At 36.7% G+C, this 15,688-nt stretch overlaps 1 pseudogene across 1 annotated transcript; it reads left to right on the plus strand.

The window, feature by feature from the left end:
• Positions 1–1,052: 1,052 nt before the first annotated feature.
• On the plus strand, positions 1,053–7,562 carry LOC308637034 (tripartite motif-containing protein 43-like; annotated as a pseudogene). The gene is made up of 6 exons: positions 1,053–1,451; positions 2,274–2,369; positions 2,958–3,188; positions 3,920–3,942; positions 5,537–5,634; positions 7,049–7,562. The product of its transcript is annotated as a tripartite motif-containing protein 43-like (transcript).
• Positions 7,563–15,688: the final 8,126 nt, after the last annotated feature.

A 15,688-nucleotide genomic window follows, 5' to 3' on the forward strand; every position in this document is an offset into this window, starting at 1 on the left:
TTATGGCCAGTGAGCAATATGATTGATGTTAAAAGCATTCAGAATCCACATTATAAAACTCTAATTGGGTCAAACATTCATGGTTAAGATTATTTAGAGGAATGTCACATTTTTATGAAACTGAGGTTCTTTCTTTGTTTAAGAAAGGAAGATTTATAACTTCATTTGATAAGATAGTTCACATTTTCTGTAGGTATTTGAATGTGGCAACTGCGACATAGGATACCAAAGTGTAATGATCATTGGGTGAATCTTTATCCTAATTATGTTTCCCAAACAATTGAACATGGATACAATTATGGGACACTTCATTGTCTTGTTTTCTAGACAGCTTTGCTGAGCCTGGTATCCATATTCGTATATAGGGTCCCCATCTCCTTCACAGCAAATTTCTGGATCTTGAGTGCCAGAGGTACATGCCTTGAAGCCCACTCCCTGGATGGGCTTGTGATTGCTGATGGGGCATTTTTGGTCACCACTCCTTGATGGCAGAACAACCCTTCTCCCCACCATTCTTTGTGAGAGCCATTCTGCCTGTGCCCAAGCTGGAAAGGAAGAGCCCTAGGGATTGTAAGGTTCTGTTTTATGCATGAGGCAAAAATAGGATGGGGATGCTGATGACTAGGTAAGCAATAGTGATTTCTAAAGTTTTTGAGAGATCTCTTTATACCTCCATTTTCTGTTTGTGCCATGCAAAAGAAAGGCTATTCTTCCTAGACATAGGCTTATTATTGGGTCATAACTTGAGTACAATTTTGATTAGTTTAATCCTAGAAGCTAGGGAGGCTGAAGCAGAAGAATTGTGAGACCAAACCCATTCTCAGCAAAAGCAAAGAGCTGAGCAACTCAGTAAGATCCTGATTTTAAATAAAATACAACATAGTACTGGGAATGTGGCTCAGTGGTTGAATGCCAATGAATTCAATCCCTGGTACAACCCCGCCCACACCAAATTTTTTTTGTTTACTTAGTTTCTTGTCTTTCCAGACTACATATATGAAGTTGTTCTGATTCTCTTCCCTTAAAAAAATAGGGGAAAAAAGAAGAAAAGAATGGACTCAGACATCCTGCAGAGAGAACTCACCTGCTCCATCTGCATGAATAATCTTACAGACCCAGTCACCATATGCTGTGGGCACAGCTTTTGTTGGCCCTGTTTCTGCCTTTTGTGGGAAGAAGCCCAAACTCCTGCACATTGCCCTATGTGCAGGGAGCCATCACAGCAGATTGACTTCAAGAGCAATATTCGTTTGAAGAATCTGGTATCCATTGTCAGAAAAGCCAGTGTCAGGCATTTCCCGAGCCCTAAGGATCACATGTGTGTGACCCACAAGGAGAGAAAGATCTTCTGTGAAGAGAACAAGACCCTGCTGTGTTTGCTCTGCTCCAACTCCCAGGAGCACAGGGCTCACAGACACTGTGCCACTGAAGAGGCTGCTGAGCAGTACAGGGTAAGTGATGCTTCTGAGATAGCTAGAGGGCAGGGTGACTAAGACTATAAGGCACAAGAACCATTGTTACTGAGTGCCATATATAAGTATAGGTAGCAGTGATAAAATTATGAATAAAGTATGTGATAGTATCTATATTCATGGAAACTGAGAGTGTGAGGAAACTAATTTATTATAACCTATTTCAATAACTTGATGATATGGTTTTACTGCTTAGGGCACTTTAAAGTTCTCATGATTATAAGAGTGTCTAAACTAACAAAACTAAATGTTCTGCTGGATGTGGTGGTGCACACCTGTAAACCCAGCTACTCACAAGACTGAAGCAGGAGGATAATCAGTTGGAGGATGGCTTGGGAAAATTAAAATATATAATAACTTCTTAAAAGGACTGTTGATGTAGCTCAGTGGCATAGCACTTTCCTAGTATACATGAGGCCCTAGGTTCAATTGCTAGTATGGTGGGCAGGGAAGTGGTACCACAAATTCAAAGGGCTTTTATATAGGATATATTAGAATGAAACACACAGAATATTAGTGTCATTAGATCCAAATTATGAAGCAAATTGCCACCCTACCTATGAATTAACATTGCCCATGTATTTGCCAATTTCTCTAGGAAAATGGTTTTATTACATTGTGTGATTCCATAGTCTGAATCCCCTAAAATTGATAATTATCCACACCAAGCAGGGAAACCCTAGCCTCTGTGCTGCATAAAACTTTTTTTTTAAATATAAATTGCTTGAAATTCTTCATCATTGTGGGCCTGAAAACATAATCAACTTGCTTGTCCAGTGTTCAACTTTTGTTCTCTCACAGGAGAAGTTTCTAAAACTAATGAGATCTCTTTGGAAAAAGATCCAAGAAAACCAGAGAAATCTAAAAGAAGAGAGCAGAAAAATTAACCAATGGGTTGTAAGTATGAGAGTCTATTTCTCTCAGAATCAACCTAGGATAGGAAAGGTAGACATTTATTGATTCATCAAGTGAGTTGGAATCATCACAAAAATTTAGGAAGATCTTTCTTGATAGCTTCTACTTGTTGGAGTACAAAACTGCACTGTACTCAGGGAGAACTGTTGAGCTATGGAGCAGGGAAGTTTGATATTATTGACCTATTTACTAACAAAAATGAAAGTGTTGCATACAATTATTTGTGAGTTATGCATGAATTCAAAATGACTTGCATTCAGACTTTCTGATTTGAGAAGATATATACAGGAATTACCAATGAAAATCTTTCTTTCTGGTTGTTTCAACAAGTCACGAAGTAGATGAGTTTGAGAGAGGAGTGTTCTGCCTCTTACTATAGTTAATAATGAGTGAAAAATAAATGAAAGGAAGAGAAGAATGAATTAATGGTTTATGAGAAATAGAAAGACACGAATTTATGTACATAGTTTACTAGCATAAGACATGAGTCAAGATGAATAGATGATGTTATAAAGTGGAGGAGGGTAAAGTTGACCTGATATTTGATCTAAGAAATTCGTGTCCTTGCAGTGGTATGTGCATCTGCACAGAGAGAATACCAAGGCGGCTTATAGGGTGCTGCATTTCAGTGTCCATGAAGAAGAAAAAGAACATTTGGAGACACTTTTAAAGGAACGCAAATTGACTATACAGAAAATTAAGAAAAGCAAAGCCAAAATGCTTCAAAAGGGGAAACAACTAAAGAAAGACTATCAAGAGCTGATGAAAATGTGCCATAAACCATATGTGGAGCTGTTTGAGGTAAGTAATTGGGACATGACTGAAAATATTTTGTGTCTTGGCCACATTATTTGGTACCAGAGACATATTTATATGCATTCTGCATTTTTGGTGGGATCTTCCCCCTTTGGGAATAACACTGTGATTTCATGCAGCAAGCAAGCTTTGTTAAATTGTGACAGTAGGTTCCTCAGGATATGTTTATTTCTGAAATTATCCTTTTGTAGGTTACTTCATTAAGAAATAGAAAGAAACCGGCTGGGGCTGGGGCTCAGTGGTAGAACATTTGCCTAGCACTACCGCTAAATAAGTAAATCAAATAAAGCTCCATCAACATCTAAAATATTTTAAAAAGAAAGAAAGAAAAAGAGCATTTTATTCATGGGTATTTCATTTTTGTCCAGCTGAGCAACATGAAGAAATTTGAAAATAGTTAACATTTATTACATTCTTTTTTAATTTGAATGTCCTTAGTTCAAGTTGTCCTTAGCACATGTCACTATGTGAATAAGTCCTGCATATGATCTCTTTTCAGACAGTTGCTGGTTTGCAGCATTGCAGAATAACCCTCAGGGTTTTGAATTTAGCAAAAATGAGATTCTTCCTGTTTTATCTTTATGTTAGAAAATTAATTTACAAGGAGTGTTGAGGTGGTGGTTGTCATTTTTTAAGTTTCTCAAATACAAAGGCTTAATGGTACAATAGATAATTCTGATGAAATTTAAGCTTTTCTTTTGTTTTTTTCTTTACAGAATTTAGAAGACACATTGGCAGAGTAAGTTTGACTTTTAATGCAAATTGGGGCACCACAAAGGCTGTGAATACCAATGTGTTTCTGACAATGAAGAAAGTACTTATTGAGATAGTGTACATTTCCTCTATGTGTCTGTGTTTTACTGAATATGATTTCTTGTTCCCTTTTTATCAAAACTGAGCTTTTCCTTCCCTGGAGCTGAAGGGTGTAGTTTTTGCTGAACTGAAGCAGAGGTTTCTAAAGACAGCTATCTATAATTTTAGATTTCAAGTCATAAACAAATTGATGTACATGGAATAGTCCTTACCAGGTGATAGGTGAGACAAGTAGGCAGAGAAAAAAGTGAGAAAGATTCCTTAAGACTAGAACAATCCTGATCTGGGCACAGTGAAGCAAGCCTGTCATCCTAGTGGCTCAGGAGGCCGAGACAGGAGGATCATGAGTTCAAAGCCAGCATCAACAATTTAGGAGACTCTGTCTCAATTAAAACAAAAAAATACGGGGGATGCTCTCAGCACTCTTTGGTATCAATAAAACAACAACAACAACAACAACAAAACTAGAACAATCCTACCCCATAATTATGTAGTTACACTAAATGTCAGTGTTAGATCATTGTTAAGTGATATAGGAACCTTTAGGATAAAACTCCTACATTAACATACTGTCAAAGCGTCCTTTCATTTATTTTGGCTAAAACTTTTAGAGAAATTTACAAAGATTCAGCCTATATCTCAAAGGTCACTGAGGCAATCTAAGTTTTTCTTTTAGACCCATTACATCATTTAGCTCAGCAATGTTTTTTTTCTGTCAGCCAGAAGTGTTTGCATCAGCTATCTTTACTGTGTTCTCATCTGCCTTTTAAAACTTTTATCATGTGCTTGATGATTTCCACTTGAGAAAAGTAAGGAATATATGCCATCTCTTCAACTTGAACTATGGATCCTTGATTGAGCATGTTCAGAAAGGTACATATTTTGGCTGGACAAGGTGGTGCAGGCCTATAGTCTCAGCAATTCAGGAGGCTTAGACTGCAATTCAGGAGAATGGCACATTCTTTGATGTCAGCCTCAGCAACTTAATGAGACCCTGTCTGAAAACAAGAAGGGTTATATGTATAGCTCAGTGGTAAAGTGCCCCTAGGTTCAATCCATGGTACCAGAAAGAAAGAAAGAAAAAACAACAACAGAGAAATGTACATCTTTTTCTTTTTTTCTTCCTTTTTATTCATGGGATTTCAATGAGGGCCTCCTACGTGTCAGGCATGTTCACTGAGAAATATTCCCAGTCCAGAAATGTACATCCTAATGCAATGGCCCCCAAAGGGAATATGTATAGACTCCCAGAATAGAGTCCTCAAGCTTTCTTTCTTTGGAGAGAGCATTGCTTTTCAGACACCTCCCATCCTCTTCTTACTTCCTGTGGGCTATAAATATTTTTCCATTTTATATTCTGGTGTGCTCCTTTCCATTAGGTTTCATTAGAATATGATTTTGATGATTTTGATAAAGAACCTTTAGTTGAGCCATTACCATTATGTCTTAAACACTGTTTGAATCTATCATTGTTGAAGTCTTTGGAAAGATCAATTTATTTATTTATTTTTTGCTTGCAGGTATGAGTTAGTGTTCCTGCACATGCCCCAGCCTGTGAGGCCACAGCTCAGTGCTCAGCCCATCACTGGACTGAGAGATGAACTTAACCACTTCCAAGGTGGGTGTCAGTCTGTTTGCGGGACAGCTACACTGTGCCCTACAATGATGGTTTTCTATGGGTAATCATTCTCTCTTCATGCTGGCTCGTATTCCCCCTGGCCCCCGGGGCTTGTTACCGGCCCTGGTTTCTTGTGTGCACGCCAAAGAGGCCAGCTCCCAAGGCCTTGAAAGATTTGTGGTGTCTGTTTTCATATTCAGCCTATAACAGTCATGTGGGAATGTCCTGACCTGCTTGGGTCTGATAAGGTTCCTGGTTGAAGGCTTAGTATGAGTCGACAAGAACCACTTGTCCCCCTCCGTCCTTGCTCCCGCCTACCAGTAACTTTCCATTCTGTCTGAAAGAAATATATAAGTATGAGCTGAGATTATAAAGAGAGACTCTCCCTGGATGAAGAACCTTGGTGTCCTGTGAATTCTTTTAACCCCGACGTCTCCCGCCGGACTCGGTCCTTTTCGCCGGACGCGGCATCTTCATTAATCGTTGACCTAATAAAAGTGATCAGCCTGCAACTAAGAATACAAAACATATTTATTGATGTATACCATGTTAAAATATGGAACAATGTAAAGAAAAAAACATAAATGAAATGTTGTATACAAGCTCTGTCACAAAAGTTTCAATTAAGGAAAGGAAATAAAAAGTCTCACTAAGCCCTAGAAACATCATCACATACAATATCATTTGTTCACTGAGTCACACTAATGGACTCCAGTCAAGACAATTTCAAGAGCAATTAATTATGATAATGGGTTAATTGAATTTAAATTTGTAAAAATGGTTTTCTTTAATGTTTTCTGGTAACTAAATTTGTAATACATTACACTTGATATAATAAACAGTATACAAATATAAAGTAATGAATTCACAGAACATTTTATGAACAATGATGAAGTAAGTCATGACTTGGTGAAGCAGTATATGGAACTCCATGGTAGACCTAACCCTGACAGGTTAGTTTAGCAGAAAAAGATGGAACCAAAAGTAAAAGGCAGAATATTCTTAACGGGAAACCAATTCTGTAATAAATAGATTTTCTTAAATATAAACTTGGTTTCTTAACCAGAAGATTGTAATATCACTGATACATTTATGTAATTATGTAATAATAATCATATTATCTACTATCCATGATTACATTTATTTTTGTCTTTTTCTTTTCACAAGAGAGAGTAATGGAGGTTAATTTTATTGCTATGGACTTGAGAATGCTCAGGTCTCCAGATTTTCGAGTGTCATAAAAAATAAGCAGCAGAAGTAAGCTCTATAATCAATGAATTTTTAGGAATATTTTCCCTGTAGTTAGTACGTGTTCAGATTTACTGGTAGCACTTGAATCTGATGTTTTTCTAGCCAAAGCTTTTCCATTAATCTTTGCTTGTCTGATTTTGGCTGAATTATTCTCTCTTCACAGTGAACATTTCGTTCCGTAATGAAATAAGCAGTCACAGTGTAGTGCTGTGTGATGTGAGAAGACTGATGTTTGGAGAAGATGATGAAGATGAAGCTTTGAATTCTGACAGATCAAACTATTTTGCTGCATTGGGAGATCAGATCTTCACTTCTGGGAAACATTACTGGGAGCTGGATGTGTGTGGCTCCTGGGACTGGGCTGTGGGAGTCTGTAGGGATCCTGTGGTAAGGAAGAACCACACACTGCTTGAATCTGAGGACATGTTCCTCCTTTTATGTGTGAAGGAGGACACACATTTCAGTCTCTTGACCACCTCCCCAGTATTTTCTCTCTATAAGAGAGACCTATGGGCCATGTTGGTGTGTTCCTTGATTTTCAAAGTGGAAGTGTGAGTTTTTTGAATGTTGCCAGGAGGTCCCTTATATGGACATATCGTATGGGGTCCCTGAATTTCCCTGTCAGGCCATTTATTTTCCACAGTCCACACATAATTAGGGATAATTCAGGAAGCTAACTTCTCTGCCCGAGAACTTCATATTTAAGGGACCCCTTCTCAGTTGAAGCAGAGCAATTACTAGGACTATTTTTTATCCCTATCTTAATGTAACCTCATTTTATTAAATATGAAAATATGATACAATATGAAATTTTGTTTGCTCAATTTTACTTTAATAAAACCATCTTTAGTTGCCTAAAATATAAGCTGTTGTTGATCCAATGTTTCATGACCTTTGTGTGATTACAAAAACATGGGTTTGTGACTCCGAGTCTAGCTTAATACAGGAACACAAGAGTTTGCACATCTACACAGATCTGGCCATCCAGAATGCATGTGTCAGTTTGAAATCTTCTGGATCTATTCAATTCACCTTAAAGGGGAAAAGGTAGCATAGGTGTGTGTGTTGCCATCATGGTGGGCACATGTAATTTTTCACATTAACTTAATGAACAGGCATTGTAGCTCAGAAGAATGTCTGGCATTCAGGGTTTGATTCTATCAGGGGTGGGTATATGGGGGTTCAAGATTTATGATCATTCCCCAGGGCATGAGACATGAGATGGGAAGATAGTGAAACAGAATACAAACTTGTACTCTCTACTGACTTTTCCATCTTGCCATGATACAATAAATACTCAGTTGATTTTTCATGGTTGTCATGTCATACTCAATCATGTTTATGAATGTGTTTCTGACATCAAATGTTCTTCCTGAATATATTGTAGAAATCAACAAATGTTTGTTAATAAAAAATTAAAATGTAAAGCTTGGTAGACTTTGTTGTCAGCCATACCCGGGAATGGGTGTTCACTATGTAGACTTGCCAGTTTTATTTCTTACCACTTCTGGTGAAAAGACTTATGCAGTTTACATTTCTTGAACATTTATTGTGTAGCTTATATATAAATATATCCTGTATGATTTAAATACAAAAATACTTATACTGCTGTGCTTGGTGGAACATGCCTGTAATCCTAATGACTTGGGAGGTTGAAGCTCAAGACCAGCTTTATCAATTTAGTGAGGGCCTAAACAAATTATCAAGAGCCTGCCTCAAAAGTAAGTAAGGGTTGGGGGTGTAGCTCAATGGTTAAGTGCCCTGGGTTCAATACTCAGTACCAAACAAAACAAGAAAACTACCTACACTACACTAATTGTGAAAAAGAAGCTGAGCCAGGAGGAATTAAAGAGATTTGAAATAAGGTGATGTTTCCAAATGAGATTTCTTTAGGTTCTGTGTGTTCCCTCTCAGGTGAATCAGCTTAAGTGATAGACCAGCATTCATTCTAATGACTGAGTTCAGATAATAGAATGCAAGTAGAGCTTACCCTAGTACCTAACAGAGTATCCAAAAAATAAATATTGGCTGAAATATTAAAATATTATTAATAGAAATAATTAACTACTTTAGTTTTCTTTAGATGCATTTACTTCCTATCATTGGCTTATCTATGATGTCAAGTGCTACCAGCAAGCTCAGTCTACCTTCTTTATTCTCAGTAGGTAAAGTTGCAGCCTACACTGCTAATAAGATGGAATTTATGCAGTTTCTTACATTCATGTTCATACTCATATATTTTTAACCTTGACAGTAGCTTTATTTCTGCATTTTAATCGTGCTCACGAAAAAACAACTTAAAGGTAGTTTAAATTTTTCACATAGAGTACATATTTGTGAAAATGCCTGCCTTAGGCTTAACATGAATTGCTATGTTCTAGATCAACACAGTTTTTAGTATTTTAGTATTTTTCTTCTAACATTAGAATGAAAGCATAGTGTAAGCACATGTTGTGCTAGCCTGAGGAAAGTTTCCAAAGTTCTGCTAACATAATAGGACAGGAAAATATTAGAGGATAATGTTAATGAAAGGCAAGAAATCTAGATTTCCAGTTTTGAATGTTAAGGAGGTTCCACTATTTTGAAATTTGAAATTATTATTTTATAGTATAATGTTGATTTTGAAATTTCCCCAGAGATAAAATAATGTACCAGGGGAATATGAAGGTCCATAGTATTAAGAAAGCATAAAATTGGACTTAGAATGATGTAGACAATCAAGAATGAAATTGACATATTATTAAATCACTAAGTCAAAGGTGTTGTAAATCTCCATTATGTGTCAAACACAAAATACTTTTATACTTTGAAGACAAATGCATATGAAAAAGAATATGTGTTTTATAACAAGTAAGATATGTCTGTTTTTTTAAAAAAGAAAATATTGATCGTAGGGGTATATCCATGAAAAAAATAATGAGTTGTGAAGAAATTATATCATTTATAATATGTTTAATACCACCAAACTGTGGGTTCATTTCTCTATTTCTTGTTGGTATTGGAAATAGAACTCACTGGGTACTTTACCCCTGAGTTACATCCCCAGTCATTTTTTTTTTTTTTTGAGACATCATCTTAAGTTGCACAGGGCCTCACTAAGCTGCTGAGGCTGACCTCCAACTGGTGCTCCTCCTGCCTCAGTCTCCCAAGTCACTAGGATTACAGGTGTGAGCATGTGGTCTGAAGGTTTTTTTCTCACTGGTACTCAGTGTAAAGTCAAGTCTCTCATAGGATCTGTTAGGGCACAGGCCAATCAATGCTAATTTTAAAGGAATTGGCCAGTGTGTTGTTGTTATTTGTTTCTCGGGATATAGGAGGTAGTCAAAAGGAAGATTTTTAACAACTGGATATTTAATTATGTATGCAAAAAAGGTCAATTTGTTGCCATGTGCCATCCAGCAGAAAAGCTAAAAAATATCCTGAGAAGCAAGCCACTGGAGAATGGCTTGCTGTTTTCTACATCCTTTATGTTTCCATTCTATTCGTTAAAACTTATCTTCTTGGCACACCCAGCTGCAAGATATTTCTGGGTATGCTGGATACACAATGATAGATATTTTATTTATTTAGAAAAAATAAATAATAATGGGCACAACAGAATATATACTCAAGAGTTCATGTTCAGTGCAATAAAGTACTTTTTTTTTTTTATTCAGGGATTGAATCTAGGAGCTCTTAACCACTGAACCATAGTCTCTGTCCTTTTGCTTTTTGTTTTTATTTTGGAACAGTATCTCACTAAGTTGCTGAGGATATCACTGCTGTGCTCAGGCTGGTTTTGAACTTTTGAGCCTCTTAGCCTCCAGAGTGGCTGGGGTTACAGGTGTGTGCCATTGCACCCAGCTGAAAGTAAGGTAGTCTTTAATCAGGGATTTGAGGATACTTTGAGTTGAAACCAGGAGTGTTTCAAGTGTGGGTAAACTCTGCTCTTCAACCTTGGTAATGTGTTGAGTGTTTCCTTATTATTTTCTAAGTGAGGGTCATATGGCAAGGAGCAGCTTACTTGTTTTTAATCTCTTAAATGGATGACTAAAACAGAAACGATTCTCCAAATTATGAAAATGCTTTACAGAAATGTTTTATTATTCTTACTCTTCGGACCAACTAGATTCCATAGTTGACTCTCTTCCTCCTGTTAATTTTACACAGTCCTTTATTAACTAAGTATATTATTGAATTTTTTCCTCACCGTGACCAAAATACCTGACAAGAACAATCTAGAGGAGGACAAGTTTACTTGAGCCTCACAGTTTGGTTTCAGAGATCTCAATTCATAGATGGCTGACTCCATTACTCTGGGTTCAGAGTGAAGCAGCTCTTCAGAGAGGAGGGGTCCAGGAGAGGGAGGCTGCTCCCCTTGTGGTAGCTGTAAGAAAGGAGACAGGGTGGGGGGAACTGGGACACAGGGAAGATGTACTCCAGGATAAATTTATGTATCTATTTAGTAATTTCTTTCCAGCCATTATAACAAGAACTTCTTACTCTAATGATGCTTCTGAAAATATTTAATTACATTTTAAAAAACATTTTTGTGGTTCTGGAGATTAAACCCAAGGGCACCCTACCACTGAGCCGTTCCCTGTCCCTTTTTAATTTTTTTTTTTTTTTTGAGACAGCATCTTATTATACTGCTGAGGTTGGCATCAACTTTGTGATCCTCCTGCTTTGGACTCCGGAATCATTGGCTTGATAGTTTTGCAGGATTGCATGCAGGTTGTTACATTTACTTACTACCTTTCAGTTTTGAAGACCTGTATCAGAATTATTATAACCTGGGATATAAAATAGAAAAGTAAAACCAAGGCAAGAACACTGGAATCCTTGACAATTACATCAAAGATAAAGACTCTCCTTGTTGTTTATTCATTTACTTCTTTTATTTTTCTTTTGGCAGAAATTTAATTCTTCAAAGAAATATCAATAAAAACTTATGGGGAAAGTGAAAGTAAAGTGACCACAACACTCAGAGCGACCAAGAGATCTTTATTGCAGCAGTGCAACAGAGGAGAAAAGAGAGAAAGAGAAGTGGTGGGGGTGCCCTGCTGGGGAAGGCTTTTATAGCCCTTCTGCTGTGCCGCCTAAATCTAGCGTCTCTGGGTTTGCAAGCTGCCTTGTTGGCACACAAGGGGGTTAAGCGCTTGGCCTTGAGTGGTGGGTTCAGTGTCAGCCCTGAGCAGGGGGTTAAGTGCTCAGCCTTGAGTGGGGTTGAGTGTTCAGACTTGATGCAAACAGGTGATAAAGGACCAGACAGAGGGGGTTTGAGTGTGTGGGCTATCCTGCAGCTAACATTTGTTCAGCCTACCCTGCATCTAACAGAAAGAATAGGATGTGTTGAGTTATAACAAAGCAGGTGAATGTAAAAGGAAGAGTTACAAATTGAAAAAGAATATCATTGATACAATGCTGAGAAAGGGGTTATATGAAGGACACACTGTGAAAAACAGATATTCAAGGAATTAATTGAGATGGTGAATTAGTAGCTGAAAAGAAAACCTGTGTGGGGCTGGGGATGTGGCTCAAGCGGTAGCGCGCTCGCCTGGCATGCGTGCGGCCCGGGTTCGATCCTCAGCACCACATACCAACAAAGATGTTGTGTCTGCCGAGAACTAAAAAATAAAAAAAATATTAAAAATTCTCTCTCTCTCTCTCTCCTCTCTCACTCTCTCTTTAAAAAAAAAAAAAAAAAAGAAAACCTGTGTGTAACAAAATTAAGCAAAGCAATGATAAGAGCATAAATGGAGTGCTTGCCCTGAGCCCTCAGTGTCACCAGCAGAATCCAGTTTATTGCTCCAACTGTGGCTGAGGGTACTGTGGACTTGGAGGAACATCTTCCCACTGTTCTGCTGTCATGTTCACTTTGGTTTATTGCTAATGACCAATGATTCAGGATTATGTGTTAAGGATATTAGATGATGGAAACTGTACTACTTTCAAATCAGAAAGTGTTATTTTGGCTTCCAGCTAACTACTAATTGTATGTGTTATTGGGGTACAATTTCTTCTTCATTTCTCTTTTTTTTTCCTTATATCTCTTGATGTTGTTAAATAAAATACATCAGAGTACATTGATTTGGACTGAGCTCCTACACTAAGCCTAACAGACCAAGCATGGTGCTGTTCTGCATGCTGGTAATCCCCGTGGCTCAAGAGGTCTTCAATTCTCAGGGGATATATATATATATATATATATATATATATATTCTCAGGGGATATATATATATATATATATATATATATATATATATCAGACTAAGTTTACAGAGTTTCACCACAGTATCTGAGCATCAGGTAATCACAGAATGCTCTATAACTTAGTAACCAATTAAGTTGTCTCTATATCTCACTTCCATCTTCTATAAATGCTGTCAGGTAATGTCCTGGGCTGGATTTCCCTGAAATTGTTTTAGTCTAGGGGCTGTCTGATTTGAGAACTGCTTTTGTTTTATTATGCATTGCACTGTTTTATTTATAATTGCTCACATAAATACTTTTGAATTTATTAAGATTTTTCTTTTGATTCATAGAAAGGCAAAATTTTGACAAATTTGGTCAAATAATCTAATTCACTTTATTTTCAACTCATGAATTTTATTTCATTTATAAATAGAGAAGTGTAAAAAGAAATGAAAACACAGAAATAGAGAAGCACTCTGCCAGGTGTAGCAGAACAATTGGTTTTTATAAGGTAGTTTGAGCAGAAGCTAAGGAAGGGCATAAGACAATGTGAACTGATTAACACCACTTTGCTTTCCTTGTAAGGGTGAAAAGAACCCTTAATGTTAACACAACATTATCTTACTGTGTTGGATAAAAACTGGCCTGTTTAGGTGATTGGCCATTCTCTCCTGTTTTCTCAAAAGGAGACTCCTATCCATATTATTTATTTATTTTTAAAATTGATTTTATTTTTTTAATACCCAACTTCAGAATGCATTACAATTCTTATTCCACATAGAGTGCATTTTTTTCATATCTTTGCATATAAAGTATGTTCACACTAATTCATGTCTTCATACATGTACTTTTTTTGCATTACAATTCTTATTAAACATATATACCACAATTTTTCATATCTCTGTTTGCATATAAAGTATGTTGACACTTCATGTCTTCATACATGTATTTTGGATAATGATGCCTGTCTATTTTATTTAACAAATACAATACATATTTTAAATGTAATTATTTATTATGTATTATGTATGGTAGAGTGGCAATATGGTTTTATTCTTTTTAAAACACTATTTCTAAAAATCAGTAAATAAACAAACATTCTCACATTTCTTTCCCATTGTTCTTTTCTTTTTGTAATAATGAGCAAATAACAGGTGTCACAGTTTTGCACACCTGCACTTCCACCACTTGGGAGACTAAGGCAGGAGGATCTGGAGTTCAAGGCCAGCCTGAGAAACTTAGACTATATAAAAAACAAATATTAATAATCATAATGTGAACTATAAATTCAGTTGCCCCACAAAGTTCCCTGATCTAGGAATAATCTTGGCCTTTCTCCCACACACTCTTAAGATGAATAAGGCAATGCCAATCTCAATGCCTGCTCTTGCTGGAGGCCTTGGGAAGCATGATCTTAAATGGGAGGGCTGGAGAAATGTCCACTGTTGAGAAGGATCAAAGATATACTTGAAATAAAATTTTAAAAAAATAAATCAATAACTGTATCACTTTCTACAGGACAGGATAGAATTAAAGCCAAACCGAAGCAAAATATTTCCAAATTTTTCAAAATGCTTGATAAAACCATAAACTGATGACATTTCTGCTCTATCATTTCATTAAAAAATAACAATATTCCAAAATTTACACACTTAAAGTTGACCTTTGAAGATTCAATTGTTGTAAAATCAGTGGCTGTTAATGAGAGGAAGTTCTTACAAAAAAAATTTTAATGGAGATTAACCAAGGTGTTAAATGAATCTCTATTTGGTCCATACTTAATGGATCACCCATTCAAGCATCTAGCCCAATATTCAAGAAATGCAATCTCTTGGTGGAAGTAGGAATTATTTTAGGGGCAATAGAAAAACAGAAAAAGAAAGAAAAAAACTTGAAAATCTAACTCATTCTTCTCCAGAATTCACAGAGTGCCTTTGGGACTGGCTGGAAGATTTCTGAACTCTGCCAGTATCACATGGAGGCCCTGATCACTTCATAGTTGTCATATTATTACTTCTGCAGCAAGTAGTGGTTAGCCCACAGACATATTTCTTAGGTGAGTATACAGAAGAGCATCTCTGACAGCTTTATCATATCAAAACAAAGAAATATGTGAATTTTATTTATTAGAAAACTGAACTTGTTTTCTGTGAAGAGATGTAATTTGCTTTCTTAGAAATAATTAGACTGCTATTTTCTTATCTTTGTACATCCCTTGGAATTAATTTGATGATTAATTTACTTCAATAATTTATGGACTCCATTGTTGTTCCTTTGTAGTACAGTAACCAATTTATATTCTTACCAAAGTGTATCATACTTCCTTTTTTCTCACTTCCCAACAGAATTTATTGTGTTTTTGTTGTTGTTTTGTTTTGTTTTGTATTCTTGCTGATTGCCATTCTCATTGAAGAAATATGTCTGTGGGCTGCTCCTTAATAAATTTCCTTCTGCAGCTCTAACCAAGAAGACCAATCCAGCAGCGCTGATCTCCTGCAGCGAGCTCTCCTGGGTTCTCCCACCTGAAGCTTACAGTGCGCAGGCTCGGATAGGCTCGCTGAGCCATAGTGGCATTACAGCAGCTGTTTGGATGCAGGATGTCAAAATCAAATGCAGCACAGTGTTACAT

This window comes from Spermophilus citellus (genome assembly GCF_964194105.1).
Source record: "Spermophilus citellus genome assembly, chromosome: 2".
Classification (NCBI taxonomy): Eukaryota; Metazoa; Chordata; class Mammalia; order Rodentia; family Sciuridae; genus Spermophilus; species Spermophilus citellus.